Raw genomic sequence first — 20,984 nt, 5'->3', positions numbered from 1 at the left:
TAGGCTCTACCCCCACTAAATGGGGTAGCGCGCATCGATCGGTACCATCCTTGAGCTTCTCCGACTTTCGGAAAGGTTAGGGTTAGGGATGAAAGCACATAGGAGAAAGAGATATTCTTGAATAACTTTTTTTGTGAAGGTCGGAGAGACTTGCAAGTAGGCTCTACCCCCACTAAATGGGGTAACGCGCATCGATCGGTACCATCCTTGAGCTTCTCCGACTTTCGGAAGGGTTAGGGTTAGGGATGAAAGCACATAGGAGAAAGAGATATTCTTGAATAACTTTTTTTGTGAAGGTCGGAGAGACTTGCAAGTAGGCTCTACCCCCACTAAATGGGGTAGCGCGCATCGATCGGTACCATCCTTGAGCTTCTCCGACTTTCGGAAGGGTTAGGGTTAGGGTTAGGGATGAAAGCACATAGGAGAAAGAGATATTCTTGAATAACTTTTTTTGTGAAGGTCGGAGAGACTTGCAAGTAGGCTCTACCCCCACTAAATGGGGTAGCGCGCATCGATTGGTACCATCCCCGAGCTTCTCCGACTTTCGGAAGGGTTAGGGTTAGGGTTAGGGATGAAAGCACATAGGAGAAAGAGATATTCTTGAATAACTTTTTTTGTGAAGGTCGGAGAGACTTGGAAAGTGGTTGCATCTGGACTAATTTGGGTCCTGCGGATCGATTGGTACCATCCCCGAGCTTGTACGACCTTCGGAAGAGGTCGACCGACGAAATTCCCCCAAATCTGAGGAGATATTCTTGAATAACTTTTTTTGTGAAGGTCGGAGAGACTTGCAAGTAGGCTCTACCCCCACTAAATGGGGTAGCGCGCATCGATCAGTACCATCCTTGAGCTTCTCCGACTTTCGGAAGGGTTAGGGTTAGGGTTAGGGATGAAAGCACATAGGAGAAAGAGATATTCTTGAATAACTTTTTTTGTGAAGGTCGGAGAGACTTGCAAGTAGGCTCTACCCCCACTAAATGGGGTAGCGCGCATCGATCGGTACCATCTTTGAGCTTCTCCGACTTTCGGAAGGGTTAGGGTTAGGGTTAGGGATGAAAGCACATAGGAGAAAGAGATATTCTTGAATAACTTTTTTTGTGAAGGTCGGAGAGACTTGCAAGTAGGCTCTACCCCCACTAAATGGGGTAGCGCGCATCGATCGGTACCATCCCCGAGCTTCTCCGACTTTCGGAAGGGTTAGGGTTAGGGTTAGGGATGAAAGCACATAGGAGAAAGAGATATTCTTGAATAACTTTTTTTGTGAAGGTCGGAGAGACTTGGAAAGTGGTTGCATCTGGACTAATTTGGGTCCTGCGGATCGATTGGTACCATCCCCGAGCTTGTACGACCTTTGGAAGAGGTCGACCGACGAAATTCCCCCAAATCTGAGGAGATATTCTTGAATAACTTTTTTTGTGAAGGTCGGAGAGACTTGCAAGTAGGCTCTACCCCCACTAAATGGGGTAGCGCGCATCGATCGGTACCATCCTTGAGCTTCTCCGACTTTCGGAAGGGTTAGGGTTAGGGTTAGGGATGAAAGCACATAGGAGAAAGAGATATTCTTGAATAACTTTTTTTGTGAAGGTCGGAGAGACTTGCAAGTAGGCTCTACCCCCACTAAATGGGGTAGCGCGCATCGATCGGTACCATCCTTGAGCTTCTCCGACTTTCGGAAGGGTTAGGGTTAGGGATGAAAGCACATAGGAGAAAGAGATATTCTTGAATAACTTTTTTTGTGAAGGTGGGAGAGACTTGCAAGTAGGCTCTACCCCCACTAAATGGGGTAGCGCACATCGATCGGTACCATCCCCGAGCTTCTCCGACTTTCGCAAGGGTTAGGGTTAGGGATGAAAGCACATAGGAGAAAGAGATATTCTTGAATAACTTTTTTTGTGAAGGTCGGAGAGACTTGCAAGTAGGCTCTACCCCCACTAAATGGGGTAGCGCGCATCGATCGGTACCATCCTTGAGCTTCTCCGACTTTCGGAAGGGTTAGGGTTAGGGATGAAAGCACATAGGAGAAAGAGATATTCTTGAATAACTTTTTTTGTGAAGGTGGGAGAGACTTGCAAGTAGGCTCTACCCCCACTAAATGGGGTAGCGCGCATCGATCGGTACCATCCCCGAGCTTCTCCGACTTTCGGAAGGGTTAGGGTTAGGGATGAAAGCACATAGGAGAAAGAGATATTCTTGAATAACTTTTTTTGTGAAGGTCGGAGAGACTTGGAAAGTGGTTGCATCTGGACTAATTTGGGTCCTGCAGATCGATTGGTACCATCCCCGAGCTTGTACGACCTTCGGAAGAGGTCGACCGACAGAATTCCCCCAAATCTGAGGAGATATTCTTGAATAACTTTTTTTGTGAAGGTCGGAGAGACTTGCAAGTAGGCTCTACCCCCACTAAATGGGGTAGCGCGCATCGATCGGTACCATCCTTGAGCTTCTCCGACTTTCGGAAGGGTTAGCGTTAGGGTTAGGGATGAAAGCACATAGGAGAAAGAGATATTCTTGAATAACTTTTTTTGTGAAGGTCGGAGAGACTTGCAAGTAGGCTCTACCCCCACTAAATGGGGTAGCGCGCATCGATTGGTACCATCCCCGAGCTTCTCCGACTTTCGGAAGGGTTAGGGTTAGGGTTAGGGATGAAAGCACATAGGAGAAAGAGATATTCTTGAATAACTTTTTTTGTGAAGGTCGGAGAGACTTGGAAAGTGGTTGCATCTGGACTAATTTGGGTCCTGCGGATCGATTGGTACCATCCCCGAGCTTGTACGACCTTCGGAAGAGGTCGACCGACGAAATTCCCCCAAATCTGAGGAGATATTCTTGAATAACTTTTTTTGTGAAGGTCGGAGAGACTTGCAAGTAGGCTCTACCCCCACTAAATGGGGTAGCGCGCATCGATCAGTACCATCCTTGAGCTTCTCCGACTTTCGGAAGGGTTAGGGTTAGGGTTAGGGATGAAAGCACATAGGAGAAAGAGATATTCTTGAATAACTTTTTTTGTGAAGGTCGGAGAGACTTGCAAGTAGGCTCTACCCCCACTAAATGGGGTAGCGCGCATCGATCGGTACCATCTTTGAGCTTCTCCGACTTTCGGAAGGGTTAGGGTTAGGGTTAGGGATGAAAGCACATAGGAGAAAGAGATATTCTTGAATAACTTTTTTTGTGAAGGTCGGAGAGACTTGCAAGTAGGCTCTACCCCCACTAAATGGGGTAGCGCGCATCGATCGGTACCATCCCCGAGCTTCTCCGACTTTCGGAAGGGTTAGGGTTAGGGTTAGGGATGAAAGCACATAGGAGAAAGAGATATTCTTGAATAACTTTTTTTGTGAAGGTCGGAGAGACTTGGAAAGTGGTTGCATCTGGACTAATTTGGGTCCTGCGGATCGATTGGTACCATCCCCGAGCTTGTACGACCTTTGGAAGAGGTCGACCGACGAAATTCCCCCAAATCTGAGGAGATATTCTTGAATAACTTTTTTTGTGAAGGTCGGAGAGACTTGCAAGTAGGCTCTACCCCCACTAAATGGGGTAGCGCGCATCGATCGGTACCATCCTTGAGCTTCTCCGACTTTCGGAAGGGTTAGGGTTAGGGTTAGGGATGAAAGCACATAGGAGAAAGAGATATTCTTGAATAACTTTTTTTGTGAAGGTCGGAGAGACTTGCAAGTAGGCTCTACCCCCACTAAATGGGGTAGCGCGCATCGATCGGTACCATCCTTGAGCTTCTCCGACTTTCGGAAGGGTTAGGGTTAGGGATGAAAGCACATAGGAGAAAGAGATATTCTTGAATAACTTTTTTTGTGAAGGTGGGAGAGACTTGCAAGTAGGCTCTACCCCCACTAAATGGGGTAGCGCACATCGATCGGTACCATCCCCGAGCTTCTCCGACTTTCGCAAGGGTTAGGGTTAGGGATGAAAGCACATAGGAGAAAGAGATATTCTTGAATAACTTTTTTTGTGAAGGTCGGAGAGACTTGGAAAGTGGTTGCATCTGGACTAATTTGGGTCCTGCAGATCGATTGGTACCATCCCCGAGCTTGTACGACCTTCGGAAGAGGTCGACCGACAGAATTCCCCCAAATCTGAGGAGATATTCTTGAATAACTTTTTTTGTGAAGGTCGGAGAGACTTGCAAGTAGGCTCTACCCCCACTAAATGGGGTAGCGCGCATCGATCGGTACCATCCTTGAGCTTCTCCGACTTTCGGAAGGGTTAGCGTTAGGGTTAGGGATGAAAGCACATAGGAGAAAGAGATATTCTTGAATAACTTTTTTTGTGAAGGTCGGAGAGACTTGGAAAGTGGTTGCATCTGGACTAATTTGGGTCCTGCGGATCGATTGGTACCATCCCCGAGCTTGTACGACCTTCGGAAGAGGTCGACCGACGAAATTCCCCCAAATCTGAGGAGATATTCTTGAATAACTTTTTTTGTGAAGGTCGGAGAGACTTGCAAGTAGGCTCTACCCCCACTAAATGGGGTAGCGCGCATCGATCGGTACCATCCTTGAGCTTCTCCGACTTTCGGAAGGGTTAGGGTTAGGGTTAGGGATGAAAGCACATAGGAGAAAGAGATATTCTTGAATAACTTTTTTTGTGAAGGTCGGAGAGACTTGCAAGTAGGCTCTACCCCCACTAAATGGGGTAGCGCGCATCGATCGGTACCATCCTTGAGCTTCTCCGACTTTCGGAAGGGTTAGGGTTAGGGTTAGGGATGAAAGCACATAGGAGAAAGAGATATTCTTGAATAACTTTTTTTGTGAAGGTCGGAGAGACTTGCAAGTAGGCTCTACCCCCACTAAATGGGGTAGCGCGCATCGATCGGTACCATCGTTGAGCTTCTCCGACTTTCGGAAGGGTTAGGGTTAGGGTTAGGGATGAAAGCACATAGGAGAAAGAGATATTCTTGAATAACTTTTTTTGTAAAGGTCGGAGAGACTTGCAAGTAGGCTCTACCCCCACTAAATGGGGTAGCGCGCATCGATCGGTACCATCCCCGAGCTTCTCCGACTTTCGGAAGGGTTAGGGTTAGGGTTAGGGATGAAAGCACATAGGAGAAAGAGATATTCTTGAATAACTTTTTTTGTGAAGGTCGGAGAGACTTGGAAAGTGGTTGCATCTGGACTAATTTGGGTCCTGCGAATCGATTGGTACCATCCCCGAGCTTGTACGACCTTTGGAAGAGGTCGACCGACGAAATTCCCCCAAATCTGAGGAGATATTCTTGAATAACTTTTTTTGTGAAGGTCGGAGAGACTTGCAAGTAGGCTCTACCCCCACTAAATGGGGTAGCGCGCATCGATCGGTACCATCCTTGAGCTTCTCCGACTTTCGGAAGGGTTAGGGTTAGGGATGAAAGCACATAGGAGAAAGAGATATTCTTGAATAACTTTTTTTGTGAAGGTCGGAGAGACTTGCAAGTAGGCTCTACCCCCACTAAATGGGGTAGCGCGCATCGATCGGTACCATCCTTGAGCTTCTCCGACTTTCGGAAGGGTTAGGGTTAGGGTTAGGGATGAAAGCACATAGGAGAAAGAGATATTCTTGAATAACTTTTTTTGTGAAGGTCGGAGAGACTTGCAAGTAGGCTCTACCCCCACTAAATGGGGTAGCGCGCATCGATCGGTACCATCCCCGAGCTTCTCCGACTTTCGGAAGGGTTAGGGTTAGGGTTAGGGATGAAAGCACATAGGAGAAAGAGATATTCTTGAATAACTTTTTTTGTGAAGGTCGGAGAGACTTGGAAAGTGGTTGCATCTGGACTAATTTGAGTCCTGCGGATCGATTGGTACCATCCCCGAGCTTGTACGACCTTCGGAAGAGGTCGACCGACGAAATTCCCCCAAATCTGAGGAGATATTCTTGAATAACTTTTTTTGTGAAGGTCGGAGAGACTTGCAAGTAGGCTCTACCCCCACTAAATGGGTTAGCGCGCATCGATCGGTACCATCCTTGAGCTTCTCCGACTTTCGGAAGGGTTAGGGTTAGGGTTAGGGATGAAAGCACATAGGAGAAAGAGATATTCTTGAATAACTTTTTTTGTGAAGGTCGGAGAGACTTGGAAAGTGGTTGCATCTGGACTAATTTGGGTCCTGCAGATCGATTGGTACCATCCCCGAGCTTGTACGACCTTCGGAAGAGGTCGACCGACAGAATTCCCCCAAATCTGAGGAGATATTCTTGAATAACTTTTTTTGTGAAGGTCGGAGAGACTTGCAAGTAGGCTCTACCCCCACTAAATGGGGTAGCGCGCATCGATCGGTACCATCATTGAGCTTCTCCGACTTTCGGAAGGGTTAGGGTTAGGGTTAGGGATGAAAGCACATAGGAGAAAGAGATATTCTTGAATAACTTTTTTTGTGAAGGTCGGAGAGACTTGCAAGTAGGCTTTACCCCCACTAAATGGGGTAGCGCGCATCGATCGGTACCATCCCCGAGCTTCTCCGACTTTCGGAAGGGTTAGGGTTAGGGTTAGGGATGAAAGCACATAGGAGAAAGAGATATTCTTGAATAACTTTTTTTGTGAAGGTCGGAGAGACTTGGAAAGTGGTTGCATCTGGACTAATTTGGGTCCTGCAGATCGATTGGTACCATCCCCGAGCTTGTACGACCTTTGGAAGAGGTCGACCGACGAACTTCCCCCAAATCTGAGGAGATATTCTTGAATAACTTTTTTTGTGAAGGTTGGAGAGACTTGCAAGTAGGCTCTACCCCCACTAAATGGGGTAGCGCGCATCGATCGGTACCATCCTTGAGCTTCTCCGACTTTCGGAAGGGTTAGGGTTAGGGTTAGGGATGAAAGCACATAGGAGAAAGAGATATTCTTGAATAACTTTTTTTGTGAAGGTCGGAGAGACTTGCAAGTAGGCTCTACCCCCACTAAATGGGGTAGCGCGCATCGATCGGTACCATCCCCGAGCTTCTCCGACTTTCGGAAGGGTTAGGGTTAGGGTTAGGGATGAAAGCACATAGGAGAAAGAGATATTCTTGAATAACTTTTTTTGTGAAGGTCGGAGAGACTTGCAAGTAGGCTCTACCCCCACTAAATGGGGTAACGCGCATCGATCGGTACCATCCTTGAGCTTCTCCGACTTTCGGAAGGGTTAGGGTTAGGGTTAGGGATGAAAGCACATAGGAGAAAGAGATATTCTTGAATAACTTTTTTTGTGAAGGTTGGAGAGACTTGCAAGTAGGCTTTACCCCCACTAAATGGGGTAGCGCGCATCGATCGGTACCATCCTTGAGCTTCTCCGACTTTCGGAAGGGTTAGGGTTAGGGTTAGGGATGAAAGCACATAGGAGAAAGAGATATTCTTGAATAACTTTTTTTGTGAAGGTCGGAGAGACTTGCAAGTAGGCTCTACCCCCACTAAATGGGGTAGCGCGCATCGATCGGTACCATCCCCGAGCTTCTCCGACTTTCGGAAGGGTTAGGGTTAGGGTTAGGGATGAAAGCACATAGGAGAAAGAGATATTCTTGAATAACTTTTTTTGTGAAGGTCGGAGAGACTTGGAAAGTGGTTGCATCTGGACTAATTTGGGTCCTGCGGATCGATTGGTACCATCCCCGAGCTTGTACGACCTTTGGAAGAGGTCGACCGACGAAATTCCCCCAAATCTGAGGAGATATTCTTGAATAACTTTTTTTGTGAAGGTCGGAGAGACTTGCAAGTAGGCTCTACCCCCACTAAATGGGGTAGCGCGCATCGATCGGTACCATCCTTGAGCTTCTCCGACTTTCGGAAGGGTTAGGGTTAGGGTTAGGGATGAAAGCACATAGGAGAAAGAGATATTCTTGAATAACTTTTTTTGTGAAGGTCGGAGAGACTTGCAAGTAGGCTCTACCCCCACTAAATGGGGTAGCGCGCATCGATCGGTACCATCCTTGAGCTTCTCCGACTTTCGGAAGGGTTAGGGTTAGGGATGAAAGCACATAGGAGAAAGAGATATTCTTGAATAACTTTTTTTGTGAAGGTGGGAGAGACTTGCAAGTAGGCTCTACCCCCACTAAATGGGGTAGCGCACATCGATCGGTACCATCCCCGAGCTTCTCCGACTTTCGCAAGGGTTAGGGTTAGGGATGAAAGCACATAGGAGAAAGAGATATTCTTGAATAACTTTTTTTGTGAAGGTCGGAGAGACTTGGAAAGTGGTTGCATCTGGACTAATTTGGGTCCTGCAGATCGATTGGTACCATCCCCGAGCTTGTACGACCTTCGGAAGAGGTCGACCGACAGAATTCCCCCAAATCTGAGGAGATATTCTTGAATAACTTTTTTTGTGAAGGTCGGAGAGACTTGCAAGTAGGCTCTACCCCCACTAAATGGGGTAGCGCGCATCGATCGGTACCATCCTTGAGCTTCTCCGACTTTCGGAAGGGTTAGCGTTAGGGTTAGGGATGAAAGCACATAGGAGAAAGAGATATTCTTGAATAACTTTTTTTGTGAAGGTCGGAGAGACTTGGAAAGTGGTTGCATCTGGACTAATTTGGGTCCTGCGGATCGATTGGTACCATCCCCGAGCTTGTACGACCTTCGGAAGAGGTCGACCGACGAAATTCCCCCAAATCTGAGGAGATATTCTTGAATAACTTTTTTTGTGAAGGTCGGAGAGACTTGCAAGTAGGCTCTACCCCCACTAAATGGGGTAGCGCGCATCGATCGGTACCATCCTTGAGCTTCTCCGACTTTCGGAAGGGTTAGGGTTAGGGTTAGGGATGAAAGCACATAGGAGAAAGAGATATTCTTGAATAACTTTTTTTGTGAAGGTCGGAGAGACTTGCAAGTAGGCTCTACCCCCACTAAATGGGGTAGCGCGCATCGATCAGTACCATCCTTGAGCTTCTCCGACTTTCGGAAGGGTTAGGGTTAGGGATGAAAGCACATAGGAGAAAGAGATATTCTTGAATAACTTTTTTTGTGAAGGTCGGAGAGACTTGCAAGTAGGCTTTACCCCCACTAAATGGGGTAGCGCGCATCGATCGGTACCATCCCCGAGCTTCTCCGACTTTCGGAAGGGTTAGGGTTAGGGTTAGGGATGAAAGCACATAGGAGAAAGAGATATTCTTGAATAACTTTTTTTGTGAAGGTCGGAGAGACTTGGAAAGTGGTTGCATCTGGACTAATTTGGGTCCTGCGGATCGATTGGTACCATCCCCGAGCTTGTACGACCTTCGGAAGAGGTCGACCGACGAAATTCCCCCAAATCTGAGGAGATATTCTTGAATAACTTTTTTTGTGAAGGTCGGAGAGACTTGCAAGTAGGCGCTTCCCCCACTAAATGGGGTAGCGCGCATCGATCAGTACCATCCTTGAGCTTCTCCGACTTTCGGAAGGGTTAGGGTTAGGGATGAAAGCACATAGGAGAAAGAGATATTCTTGAATAACTTTTTTTGTGAAGGTCGGAGAGACTTGCAAGTAGGCTCTACCCCCACTAAATGGGGTAGCGCGCATCGATCGGTACCATCGTTGAGCTTCTCCGACTTTCGGAAGGGTTAGGGTTAGGGTTAGGGATGAAAGCACATAGGAGAAAGAGATATTCTTGAATAACTTTTTTTGTAAAGGTCGGAGAGACTTGCAAGTAGGCTCTACCCCCACTAAATGGGGTAGCGCGCATCGATCGGTACCATCCCCGAGCTTCTCCGACTTTCGGAAGGGTTAGGGTTAGGGTTAGGGATGAAAGCACATAGGAGAAAGAGATATTCTTGAATAACTTTTTTTGTGAAGGTCGGAGAGACTTGGAAAGTGGTTGCATCTGGACTAATTTGGGTCCTGCGAATCGATTGGTACCATCCCCGAGCTTGTACGACCTTTGGAAGAGGTCGACCGACGAAATTCCCCCAAATCTGAGGAGATATTCTTGAATAACTTTTTTTGTGAAGGTCGGAGAGACTTGCAAGTAGGCTCTACCCCCACTAAATGGGGTAGCGCGCATCGATCGGTACCATCCTTGAGCTTCTCCGACTTTCGGAAGGGTTAGGGTTAGGGTTAGGGATGAAAGCACATAGGAGAAAGAGATATTCTTGAATAACTTTTTTTGTGAAGGTCGGAGAGACTTGCAAGTAGGCTCTACCCCCACTAAATGGGGTAGCGCGCATCGATCGGTACCATCCTTGAGCTTCTCCGACTTTCGGAAGGGTTAGGGTTAGGGTTAGGGATGAAAGCACATAGGAGAAAGAGATATTCTTGAATAACTTTTTTTGTGAAGGTCGGAGAGACTTGCAAGTAGGCTCTACCCCCACTAAATGGGGTAGCGCGCATCGATCGGTACCATCCCCGAGCTTCTCCGACTTTCGGAAGGGTTAGGGTTAGGGTTAGGGATGAAAGCACATAGGAGAAAGAGATATTCTTGAATAACTTTTTTTGTGAAGGTCGGAGAGACTTGGAAAGTGGTTGCATCTGGACTAATTTGAGTCCTGCGGATCGATTGGTACCATCCCCGAGCTTGTACGACCTTCGGAAGAGGTCGACCGACGAAATTCCCCCAAATCTGAGGAGATATTCTTGAATAACTTTTTTTGTGAAGGTCGGAGAGACTTGCAAGTAGGCTCTACCCCCACTAAATGGGTTAGCGCGCATCGATCGGTACCATCCTTGAGCTTCTCCGACTTTCGGAAGGGTTAGGGTTAGGGTTAGGGATGAAAGCACATAGGAGAAAGAGATATTCTTGAATAACTTTTTTTGTGAAGGTCGGAGAGACTTGGAAAGTGGTTGCATCTGGACTAATTTGGGTCCTGCAGATCGATTGGTACCATCCCCGAGCTTGTACGACCTTCGGAAGAGGTCGACCGACAGAATTCCCCCAAATCTGAGGAGATATTCTTGAATAACTTTTTTTGTGAAGGTCGGAGAGACTTGCAAGTAGGCTCTACCCCCACTAAATGGGGTAGCGCGCATCGATCGGTACCATCATTGAGCTTCTCCGACTTTCGGAAGGGTTAGGGTTAGGGTTAGGGATGAAAGCACATAGGAGAAAGAGATATTCTTGAATAACTTTTTTTGTGAAGGTCGGAGAGACTTGCAAGTAGGCTTTACCCCCACTAAATGGGGTAGCGCGCATCGATCGGTACCATCCCCGAGCTTCTCCGACTTTCGGAAGGGTTAGGGTTAGGGTTAGGGATGAAAGCACATAGGAGAAAGAGATATTCTTGAATAACTTTTTTTGTGAAGGTCGGAGAGACTTGGAAAGTGGTTGCATCTGGACTAATTTGGGTCCTGCAGATCGATTGGTACCATCCCCGAGCTTGTACGACCTTTGGAAGAGGTCGACCGACGAACTTCCCCCAAATCTGAGGAGATATTCTTGAATAACTTTTTTTGTGAAGGTTGGAGAGACTTGCAAGTAGGCTCTACCCCCACTAAATGGGGTAGCGCGCATCGATCGGTACCATCCTTGAGCTTCTCCGACTTTCGGAAGGGTTAGGGTTAGGGTTAGGGATGAAAGCACATAGGAGAAAGAGATATTCTTGAATAACTTTTTTTGTGAAGGTCGGAGAGACTTGCAAGTAGGCTCTACCCCCACTAAATGGGGTAGCGCGCATCGATCGGTACCATCCCCGAGCTTCTCCGACTTTCGGAAGGGTTAGGGTTAGGGTTAGGGATGAAAGCACATAGGAGAAAGAGATATTCTTGAATAACTTTTTTTGTGAAGGTCGGAGAGACTTGCAAGTAGGCTCTACCCCCACTAAATGGGGTAACGCGCATCGATCGGTACCATCCTTGAGCTTCTCCGACTTTCGGAAGGGTTAGGGTTAGGGTTAGGGATGAAAGCACATAGGAGAAAGAGATATTCTTGAATAACTTTTTTTGTGAAGGTCGGAGAGACTTGCAAGTAGGCTTTACCCCCACTAAATGGGGTAGCGCGCATCGATCGGTACCATCCTTGAGCTTCTCCGACTTTCGGAAGGGTTAGGGTTAGGGTTAGGGATGAAAGCACATAGGAGAAAGAGATATTCTTGAATAACTTTTTTTGTGAAGGTCGGAGAGACTTGCAAGTAGGCTCTACCCCCACTAAATGGGGTAGCGCGCATCGATCGGTACCATCCTTGAGCTTCTCCGACTTTCGGAAGGGTTAGGGTTAGGGATGAAAGCACATAGGAGAAAGAGATATTCTTGAATAACTTTTTTTGTGAAGGTGGGAGAGACTTGCAAGTAGGCTCTACCCCCACTAAATGGGGTAGCGCGCATCGATCGGTACCATCCCCGAGCTTCTCCGACTTTCGGAAGGGTTAGGGTTAGGGATGAAAGCACATAGGAGAAAGAGATATTCTTGAATAACTTTTTTTGTGAAGGTCGGAGAGACTTGGAAAGTGGTTGCATCTGGACTAATTTGGGTCCTGCAGATCGATTGGTACCATCCCCGAGCTTGTACGACCTTCGGAAGAGGTCGACCGACAGAATTCCCCCAAATCTGAGGAGATATTCTTGAATAACTTTTTTTGTGAAGGTCGGAGAGACTTGCAAGTAGGCTCTACCCCCACTAAATGGGGTAGCGCGCATCGATCGGTACCATCCTTGAGCTTCTCCGACTTTCGGAAGGGTTAGCGTTAGGGTTAGGGATGAAAGCACATAGGAGAAAGAGATATTCTTGAATAACTTTTTTTGTGAAGGTCGGAGAGACTTGGAAAGTGGTTGCATCTGGACTAATTTGGGTCCTGCGGATCGATTGGTACCATCCCCGAGCTTGTACGACCTTCGGAAGAGGTCGACCGACGAAATTCCCCCAAATCTGAGGAGATATTCTTGAATAACTTTTTTTGTGAAGGTCGGAGAGACTTGCAAGTAGGCTCTACCCCCACTAAATGGGGTAGCGCGCATCGATCGGTACCATCCTTGAGCTTCTCCGACTTTCGGAAGGGTTAGGGTTAGGGTTAGGGATGAAAGCACATAGGAGAAAGAGATATTCTTGAATAACTTTTTTTGTGAAGGTCGGAGAGACTTGCAAGTAGGCTCTACCCCCACTAAATGGGGTAGCGCGCATCGATCGGTACCATCCTTGAGCTTCTCCGACTTTCGGAAGGGTTAGGGTTAGGGATGAAAGCACATAGGAGAAAGAGATATTCTTGAATAACTTTTTTTGTGAAGGTCGGAGAGACTTGCAAGTAGGCTCTACCCCCACTAAATGGGGTAGCGCGCATCGATCGGTACCATCCCCGAGCTTCTCCGACTTTCGGAAGGGTTAGGGTTAGGGATGAAAGCACATAGGAGAAAGAGATATTCTTGAATAACTTTTTTTGTGAAGGTCGGAGAGACTTGGAAAGTGGTTGCATCTGGACTAATTTGGGTCCTGCGGATCGATTGGTACCATCCCCGAGCTTGTACGACCTTCGGAAGAGGTCGACCGACGAAATTCCCCCAAATCTGAGGAGATATTCTTGAATAACTTTTTTTGTGAAGGTCGGAGAGACTTGCAAGTAGGCGCTTCCCCTACTAAATGGGGTAGCGCGCATCGATCAGTACCATCCTTGAGCTTCTCCGACTTTCGGAAGGGTTAGGGTTAGGGATGAAAGCACATAGGAGAAAGAGATATTCTTGAATAACTTTTTTTGTGAAGGTCGGAGAGACTTGCAAGTAGGCTCTACCCCCACTAAATGGGGTAGCGCGCATCGATCGGTACCATCCTTGAGCTTCTCCGACTTTCGGAAGGGTTAGGGTTAGGGTTAGGGATGAAAGCACATAGGAGAAAGAGATATTCTTGAATAACTTTTTTTGTGAAGGTCGGAGAGACTTGCAAGTAGGCTCTACCCCCACTAAATGGGGTAGCGCGCATCGATCGGTACCATCCCCGAGCTTCTCCTACTTTCGGAAGGGTTAGGGTTAGGGTTAGGGATGAAAGCACATAGGAGAAAGAGATATTCTTGAATAACTTTTTTTGTGAAGGTCGGAGAGACTTGGAAAGTGGTTGCATCTGGACTAATTTGGGTCCTGCGGATCGATTGGTACCATCCCCGAGCTTGTACGACCTTCGGAAGAGGTCGACCGACGAAATTCCCCCAAATCTGAGGAGATATTCTTGAATAACTTTTTTTGTGAAGGTCGGAGAGACTTGCAAGTAGGCTCTACCCCCACTAAATGGGTTAGCGCGCATCGATCGGTACCATCCTTGAGCTTCTCCGACTTTCGGAAGGGTTAGGGTTAGGGTTAGGGATGAAAGCACATAGGAGAAAGAGATATTCTTGAATAACTTTTTTTGTGAAGGTCGGAGAGACTTGGAAAGTGGTTGCATCTGGACTAATTTGGGTCCTGCAGATCGATTGGTACCATCCCCGAGCTTGTACGACCTTCGGAAGAGGTCGACCGACAGAATTCCCCCAAATCTGAGGAGATATTCTTGAATAACTTTTTTTGTGAAGGTCGGAGAGACTTGCAAGTAGGCTCTACCCCCACTAAATGGGGTAGCGCGCATCGATCGGTACCATCATTGAGCTTCTCCGACTTTCGGAAGGGTTAGGGTTAGGGTTAGGGATGAAAGCACATAGGAGAAAGAGATATTCTTGAATAACTTTTTTTGTGAAGGTCGGAGAGACTTGCAAGTAGGCTCTACCCCCACTAAATGGGGTAGCGCGCATCGATCGGTACCATCCCCGAGCTTCTCCGACTTTCGGAAGGGTTAGGGTTAGGGTTAGGGATGAAAGCACATAGGAGAAAGAGATATTCTTGAATAACTTTTTTTGTGAAGGTCGGAGAGACTTGGAAAGTGGTTGCATCTGGACTAATTTGGGTCCTGCAGATCGATTGGTACCATCCCCGAGCTTGTACGACCTTTGGAAGAGGTCGACCGACGAACTTCCCCCAAATCTGAGGAGATATTCTTGAATAACTTTTTTTGTGAAGGTCGGAGAGACTTGCAAGTAGGCTCTACCCCCACTAAATGGGGTAGCGCGCATCGATCGGTACCATCCTTGAGCTTCTCCGACTTTCGGAAGGGTTAGGGTTAGGGTTAGGGATGAAAGCACATAGGAGAAAGAGATATTCTTGAATAACTTTTTTTGTGAAGGTCGGAGAGACTTGCAAGTAGGCTTTACCCCCACTAAATGGGGTAGCGCGCATCGATCGGTACCATCCCCGAGCTTCTCCGACTTTCGGAAGGGTTAGGGTTAGGGTTAGGGATGAAAGCACATAGGAGAAAGAGATATTCTTGAATAACTTTTTTTGTGAAGGTCGGAGAGACTTGGAAAGTGGTTGCATCTGGACTAATTTGGGTCCTGCGGATCGATTGGTACCATCCCCGAGCTTGTACGACCTTCGGAAGAGGTCGACCGACGAAATTCCCCCAAATCTGAGGAGATATTCTTGAATAACTTTTTTTGTGAAGGTCGGAGAGACTTGCAAGTAGGCGCTTCCCCCACTAAATGGGGTAGCGCGCATCGATCAGTACCATCCTTGAGCTTCTCCGACTTTCGGAAGGGTTAGGGTTAGGGATGAAAGCACATAGGAGAAAGAGATATTCTTGAATAACTTTTTTTGTGAAGGTCGGAGAGACTTGCAAGTAGGCTCTACCCCCACTAAATGGGGTAGCGCGCATCGATCGGTACCATCGTTGAGCTTCTCCGACTTTCGGAAGGGTTAGGGTTAGGGTTAGGGATGAAAGCACATAGGAGAAAGAGATATTCTTGAATAACTTTTTTTGTAAAGGTCGGAGAGACTTGCAAGTAGGCTCTACCCCCACTAAATGGGGTAGCGCGCATCGATCGGTACCATCCCCGAGCTTCTCCGACTTTCGGAAGGGTTAGGGTTAGGGTTAGGGATGAAAGCACATAGGAGAAAGAGATATTCTTGAATAACTTTTTTTGTGAAGGTCGGAGAGACTTGGAAAGTGGTTGCATCTGGACTAATTTGGGTCCTGCGAATCGATTGGTACCATCCCCGAGCTTGTACGACCTTTGGAAGAGGTCGACCGACGAAATTCCCCCAAATCTGAGGAGATATTCTTGAATAACTTTTTTTGTGAAGGTCGGAGAGACTTGCAAGTAGGCTCTACCCCCACTAAATGGGGTAGCGCGCATCGATCGGTACCATCCTTGAGCTTCTCCGACTTTCGGAAGGGTTAGGGTTAGGGTTAGGGATGAAAGCACATAGGAGAAAGAGATATTCTTGAATAACTTTTTTTGTGAAGGTCGGAGAGACTTGCAAGTAGGCTCTACCCCCACTAAATGGGGTAGCGCGCATCGATCGGTACCATCTTTGAGCTTCTCCGACTTTCGGAAGGGTTAGGGTTAGGGTTAGGGATGAAAGCACATAGGAGAAAGAGATATTCTTGAATAACTTTTTTTGTGAAGGTCGGAGAGACTTGCAAGTAGGCTCTACCCCCACTAAATGGGGTAGCGCGCATCGATCGGTACCATCCCCGAGCTTCTCCGACTTTCGGAAGGGTTAGGGTTAGGGTTAGGGATGAAAGCACATAGGAGAAAGAGATATTCTTGAATAACTTTTTTTGTGAAGGTCGGAGAGACTTGGAAAGTGGTTGCATCTGGACTAATTTGAGTCCTGCGGATCGATTGGTACCATCCCCGAGCTTGTACGACCTTCGGAAGAGGTCGACCGACGAAATTCCCCCAAATCTGAGGAGATATTCTTGAATAACTTTTTTTGTGAAGGTCGGAGAGACTTGCAAGTAGGCTCTACCCCCACTAAATGGGTTAGCGCGCATCGATCGGTACCATCCTTGAGCTTCTCCGACTTTCGGAAGGGTTAGGGTTAGGGTTAGGGATGAAAGCACATAGGAGAAAGAGATATTCTTGAATAACTTTTTTTGTGAAGGTCGGAGAGACTTGGAAAGTGGTTGCATCTGGACTAATTTGGGTCCTGCAGATCGATTGGTACCATCCCCGAGCTTGTACGACCTTCGGAAGAGGTCGACCGACAGAATTCCCCCAAATCTGAGGAGATATTCTTGAATAACTTTTTTTGTGAAGGTCGGAGAGACTTGCAAGTAGGCTCTACCCCCACTAAATGGGGTAGCGCGCATCGATCGGTACCATCATTGAGCTTCTCCGACTTTCGGAAGGGTTAGGGTTAGGGTTAGGGATGAAAGCACATAGGAGAAAGAGATATTCTTGAATAACTTTTTTTGTGAAGGTCGGAGAGACTTGCAAGTAGGCTTTACCCCCACTAAATGGGGTAGCGCGCATCGATCGGTACCATCCCCGAGCTTCTCCGACTTTCGGAAGGGTTAGGGTTAGGGTTAGGGATGAAAGCACATAGGAGAAAGAGATATTCTTGAATAACTTTTTTTGTGAAGGTCGGAGAGACTTGGAAAGTGGTTGCATCTGGACTAATTTGGGTCCTGCAGATCGATTGGTACCATCCCCGAGCTTGTACGACCTTTGGAAGAGGTCGACCGACGAACTTCCCCCAAATCTGAGGAGATATTCTTGAATAACTTTTTTTGTGAAGGTCGGAGAGACTTGCAAGTAGGCTCTACCCCCACTAAATGGGGTAGCGCGCATCGATCGGTACCATCCTTGAGCTTCTCCGACTTTCGGAAGGGTTAGGGTTAGGGTTAGGGATGAAAGCACATAGGAGAAAGAGATATTCTTGAATAACTTTTTTTGTGAAGGTCGGAGAGACTTGCAAGTAGGCTCTACCCCCACTAAATGGGGTAGCGCGCATCGATCGGTACCATCCCCGAGCTTCTCCGACTTTCGGAAGGGTTAGGGTTAGGGTTAGGGATGAAAGCACATAGGAGAAAGAGATATTCTTGAATAACTTTTTTTGTGAAGGTCGGAGAGACTTGCAAGTAGGCTCTACCCCCACTAAATGGGGTAGCGCGCATCGATCGGTACCATCCCCGAGCTTCTCCGACTTTCGGAAGGGTTAGGGTTAGGGTTAGGGATGAAAGCACATAGGAGAAAGAGATATTCTTGAATAACTTTTTTTGTGAAGGTCGGAGAGACTTGCAAGTAGGCTTTACCCCCACTAAATGGGGTAGCGCGCATCGATCGGTACCATCCTTGAGCTTCTCCGACTTTCGGAAGGGTTAGCGTTAGGGTTAGGGATGAAAGCACATAGGAGAAAGAGATATTCTTGAATAACTTTTTTTGTGAAGGTCGGAGAGACTTGGAAAGTGGTTGCATCTGGACTAATTTGGGTCCTGCGGATCGATTGGTACCATCCCCGAGCTTGTACGACCTTCGGAAGAGGTCGACCGACGAAATTCCCCCAAATCTGAGGAGATATTCTTGAATAACTTTTTTTGTGAAGGTCGGAGAGACTTGCAAGTAGGCTCTACCCCCACTAAATGGGGTAGCGCGCATCGATCGGTACCATCCTTGAGCTTCTCCGACTTTCGGAAGGGTTAGGGTTAGGGTTAGGGATGAAAGCACATAGGAGAAAGAGATATTCTTGAATAACTTTTTTTGTGAAGGTCGGAGAGACTTGCAAGTAGGCTCTACCCCCACTAAATGGGGTAGCGCGCATCGATCGGTACCATCCTTGAGCTTCTCCGACTTTCGGAAGGGTTAGGGTTAGGGTTAGGGATGAAAGCACATAGGAGAAAGAGATATTCTTGAATAACTTTTTTTGTGAAGGTCGGAGAGACTTGCAAGTAGGCTCTACCCCCACTAAATGGGGTAGCGCGCATCGATCGGTACCATCCCCGAGCTTCTCCGACTTTCGGAAGGGTTAGGGTTAGGGTTAGGGATGAAAGCACATAGGAGAAAGAGATATTCTTGAATAACTTTTTTTGTGAAGGTCGGAGAGACTTGGAAAGTGGTTGCATCTGGACTAATTTGAGTCCTGCGGATCGATTGGTACCATCCCCGAGCTTGTACGACCTTCGGAAGAGGTCGACCGACGAAATTCCCCCAAATCTGAGGAGATATTCTTGAATAACTTTTTTTGTGAAGGTCGGAGAGACTTGCAAGTAGGCTTTACCCCCACTAAATGGGTTAGCGCGCATCGATCGGTACCATCCTTGAGCTTCTCCGACTTTCGGAAGGGTTAGGGTTAGGGTTAGGGATGAAAGCACATAGGAGAAAGAGATATTCTTGAATAACTTTTTTTGTGAAGGTCGGAGAGACTTGGAAAGTGGTTGCATCTGGACTAATTTGGGTCCTGCAGATCGATTGGTACCATCCCCGAGCTTGTACGACCTTCGGAAGAGGTCGACCGACAGAATTCCCCCAAATCTGAGGAGATATTCTTGAATAACTTTTTTTGTGAAGGTCGGAGAGACTTGCAAGTAGGCTCTACCCCCACTAAATGGGGTAGCGCGCATCGATCGGTACCATCATTGAGCTTCTCCGACTTTCGGAAGGGTTAGGGTTAGGGTTAGGGATGAAAGCACATAGGAGAAAGAGATATTCTTGAATAACTTTTTTTGTGAAGGTCGGAGAGACTTGCAAGTAGGCTTTACCCCCACTAAATGGGGTAGCGCGCATCGATCGGTACCATCCCCGAGCTTCTCCGACTTTCGGAAGGGTTAGGGTTAGGGTTAGGGATGAAAGCACATAGGAGAAAGAGATATTCTTGAATAACTTTTTTTGTGAAGGTCGGAGAGACTTGGAAAGTGGTTGCATCTGGACTAATTTGGGTCCTGCAGATCGATTGGTACCATCCCCGAGCTTGTACGACCTTTGGAAGAGGTCGACCGACGAACTTCCCCCAAATCTGAGGAGATATTCTTGAATAACTTTTTTTGTGAAGGTCGGAGAGACTTGCAAGTAGGCTCTACCCCCACTAAATGGGGTAGCGCGCATCGATCGGTACCATCCTTGAGCTTCTCCGACTTTCGGAAGGGTTAGGGTTAGGGTTAGGGATGAAAGCACATAGGAGAAAGAGATATTCTTGAATAACTTTTTTTGTGAAGGTCGGAGAGACTTGCAAGTAGGCTCTACCCCCACTAAATGGGGTAGCGCGCATCGATCGGTACCATCCCCGAGCTTCTCCGACTTTCGGAAGGGTTAGGGTTAGGGTTAGGGATGAAAGCACATAGGAGAAAGAGATATTCTTGAATAACTTTTTTTGTGAAGGTCGGAGAGACTTGCAAGTAGGCTCTACCCCCACTAAATGGGGTAGCGCGCATCGATCGGTACCATCCTTGAGCTTCTCCGACTTTCGGAAGGGTTAGGGTTAGGGTTAGGGATGAAAGCACATAGGAGAAAGAGATATTCTTGAATAACTTTTTTTGTGAAGGTCGGAGAGACTTGCAAGTAGGCTTTACCCCCACTAAATGGGGTAGCGCGCATCGATCGGTACCATCCTTGAGCTTCTCCGACTTTCGGAAGGGTTAGGGTTAGGGTTAGGGATGAAAGCACATAGGAGAAAGAGATATTCTTGAATAACTTTTTTTGTGAAGGTCGGAGAGACTTGCAAGTAGGCTCTACCCCCACTAAATGGGGTAGCGCGCATCGATCGGTACCATCCTTGAGCTTCTCCGACTTTCGGAAGGGTTAGGGTTAGGGATGAAAGCACATAGGAGAAAGAGATATTCTTGAATAACTTTTTTTGTGAAGGTGGGAGAGACTTGCAAGTAGGCTCTACCCCCACTAAATGGGGTAGCGCGCATCGATCGGTACCATCCCCGAGCTTCTCCGACTTTCGGAAGGGTTAGGGTTAGGGATGAAAGCACATAGGAGAAAGAGATATTCTTGAATAACTTTTTTTGTGAAGGTCGGAGAGACTTGGAAAGTGGTTGCATCTGGACTAATTTGGGTCCTGCAGATCGATTGGTACCATCCCCGAGCTTGTACGACCTTCGGAAGAGGTCGACCGACAGAATTCCCCCAAATCTGAGGAGATATTCTTGAATAACTTTTTTTGTGAAGGTCGGAGAGACTTGCAAGTAGGCTCTACCCCCACTAAATGGGGTAGCGCGCATCGATCGGTACCATCCTTGAGCTTCTCCGACTTTCGGAAGGGTTAGCGTTAGGGTTAGGGATGAAAGCACATAGGAGAAAGAGATATTCTTGAATAACTTTTTTTGTGAAGGTCGGAGAGACTTGGAAAGTGGTTGCATCTGGACTAATTTGGGTCCTGCGGATCG

The sequence above is a fragment of the Limanda limanda genome, unplaced genomic scaffold (genome assembly GCF_963576545.1).
Source record: "Limanda limanda unplaced genomic scaffold, fLimLim1.1 SCAFFOLD_34, whole genome shotgun sequence".
Lineage (NCBI taxonomy): Eukaryota > Metazoa > Chordata > Actinopteri > Pleuronectiformes > Pleuronectidae > Limanda > Limanda limanda.
This window is presented reverse-complemented; position numbering follows the sequence as displayed.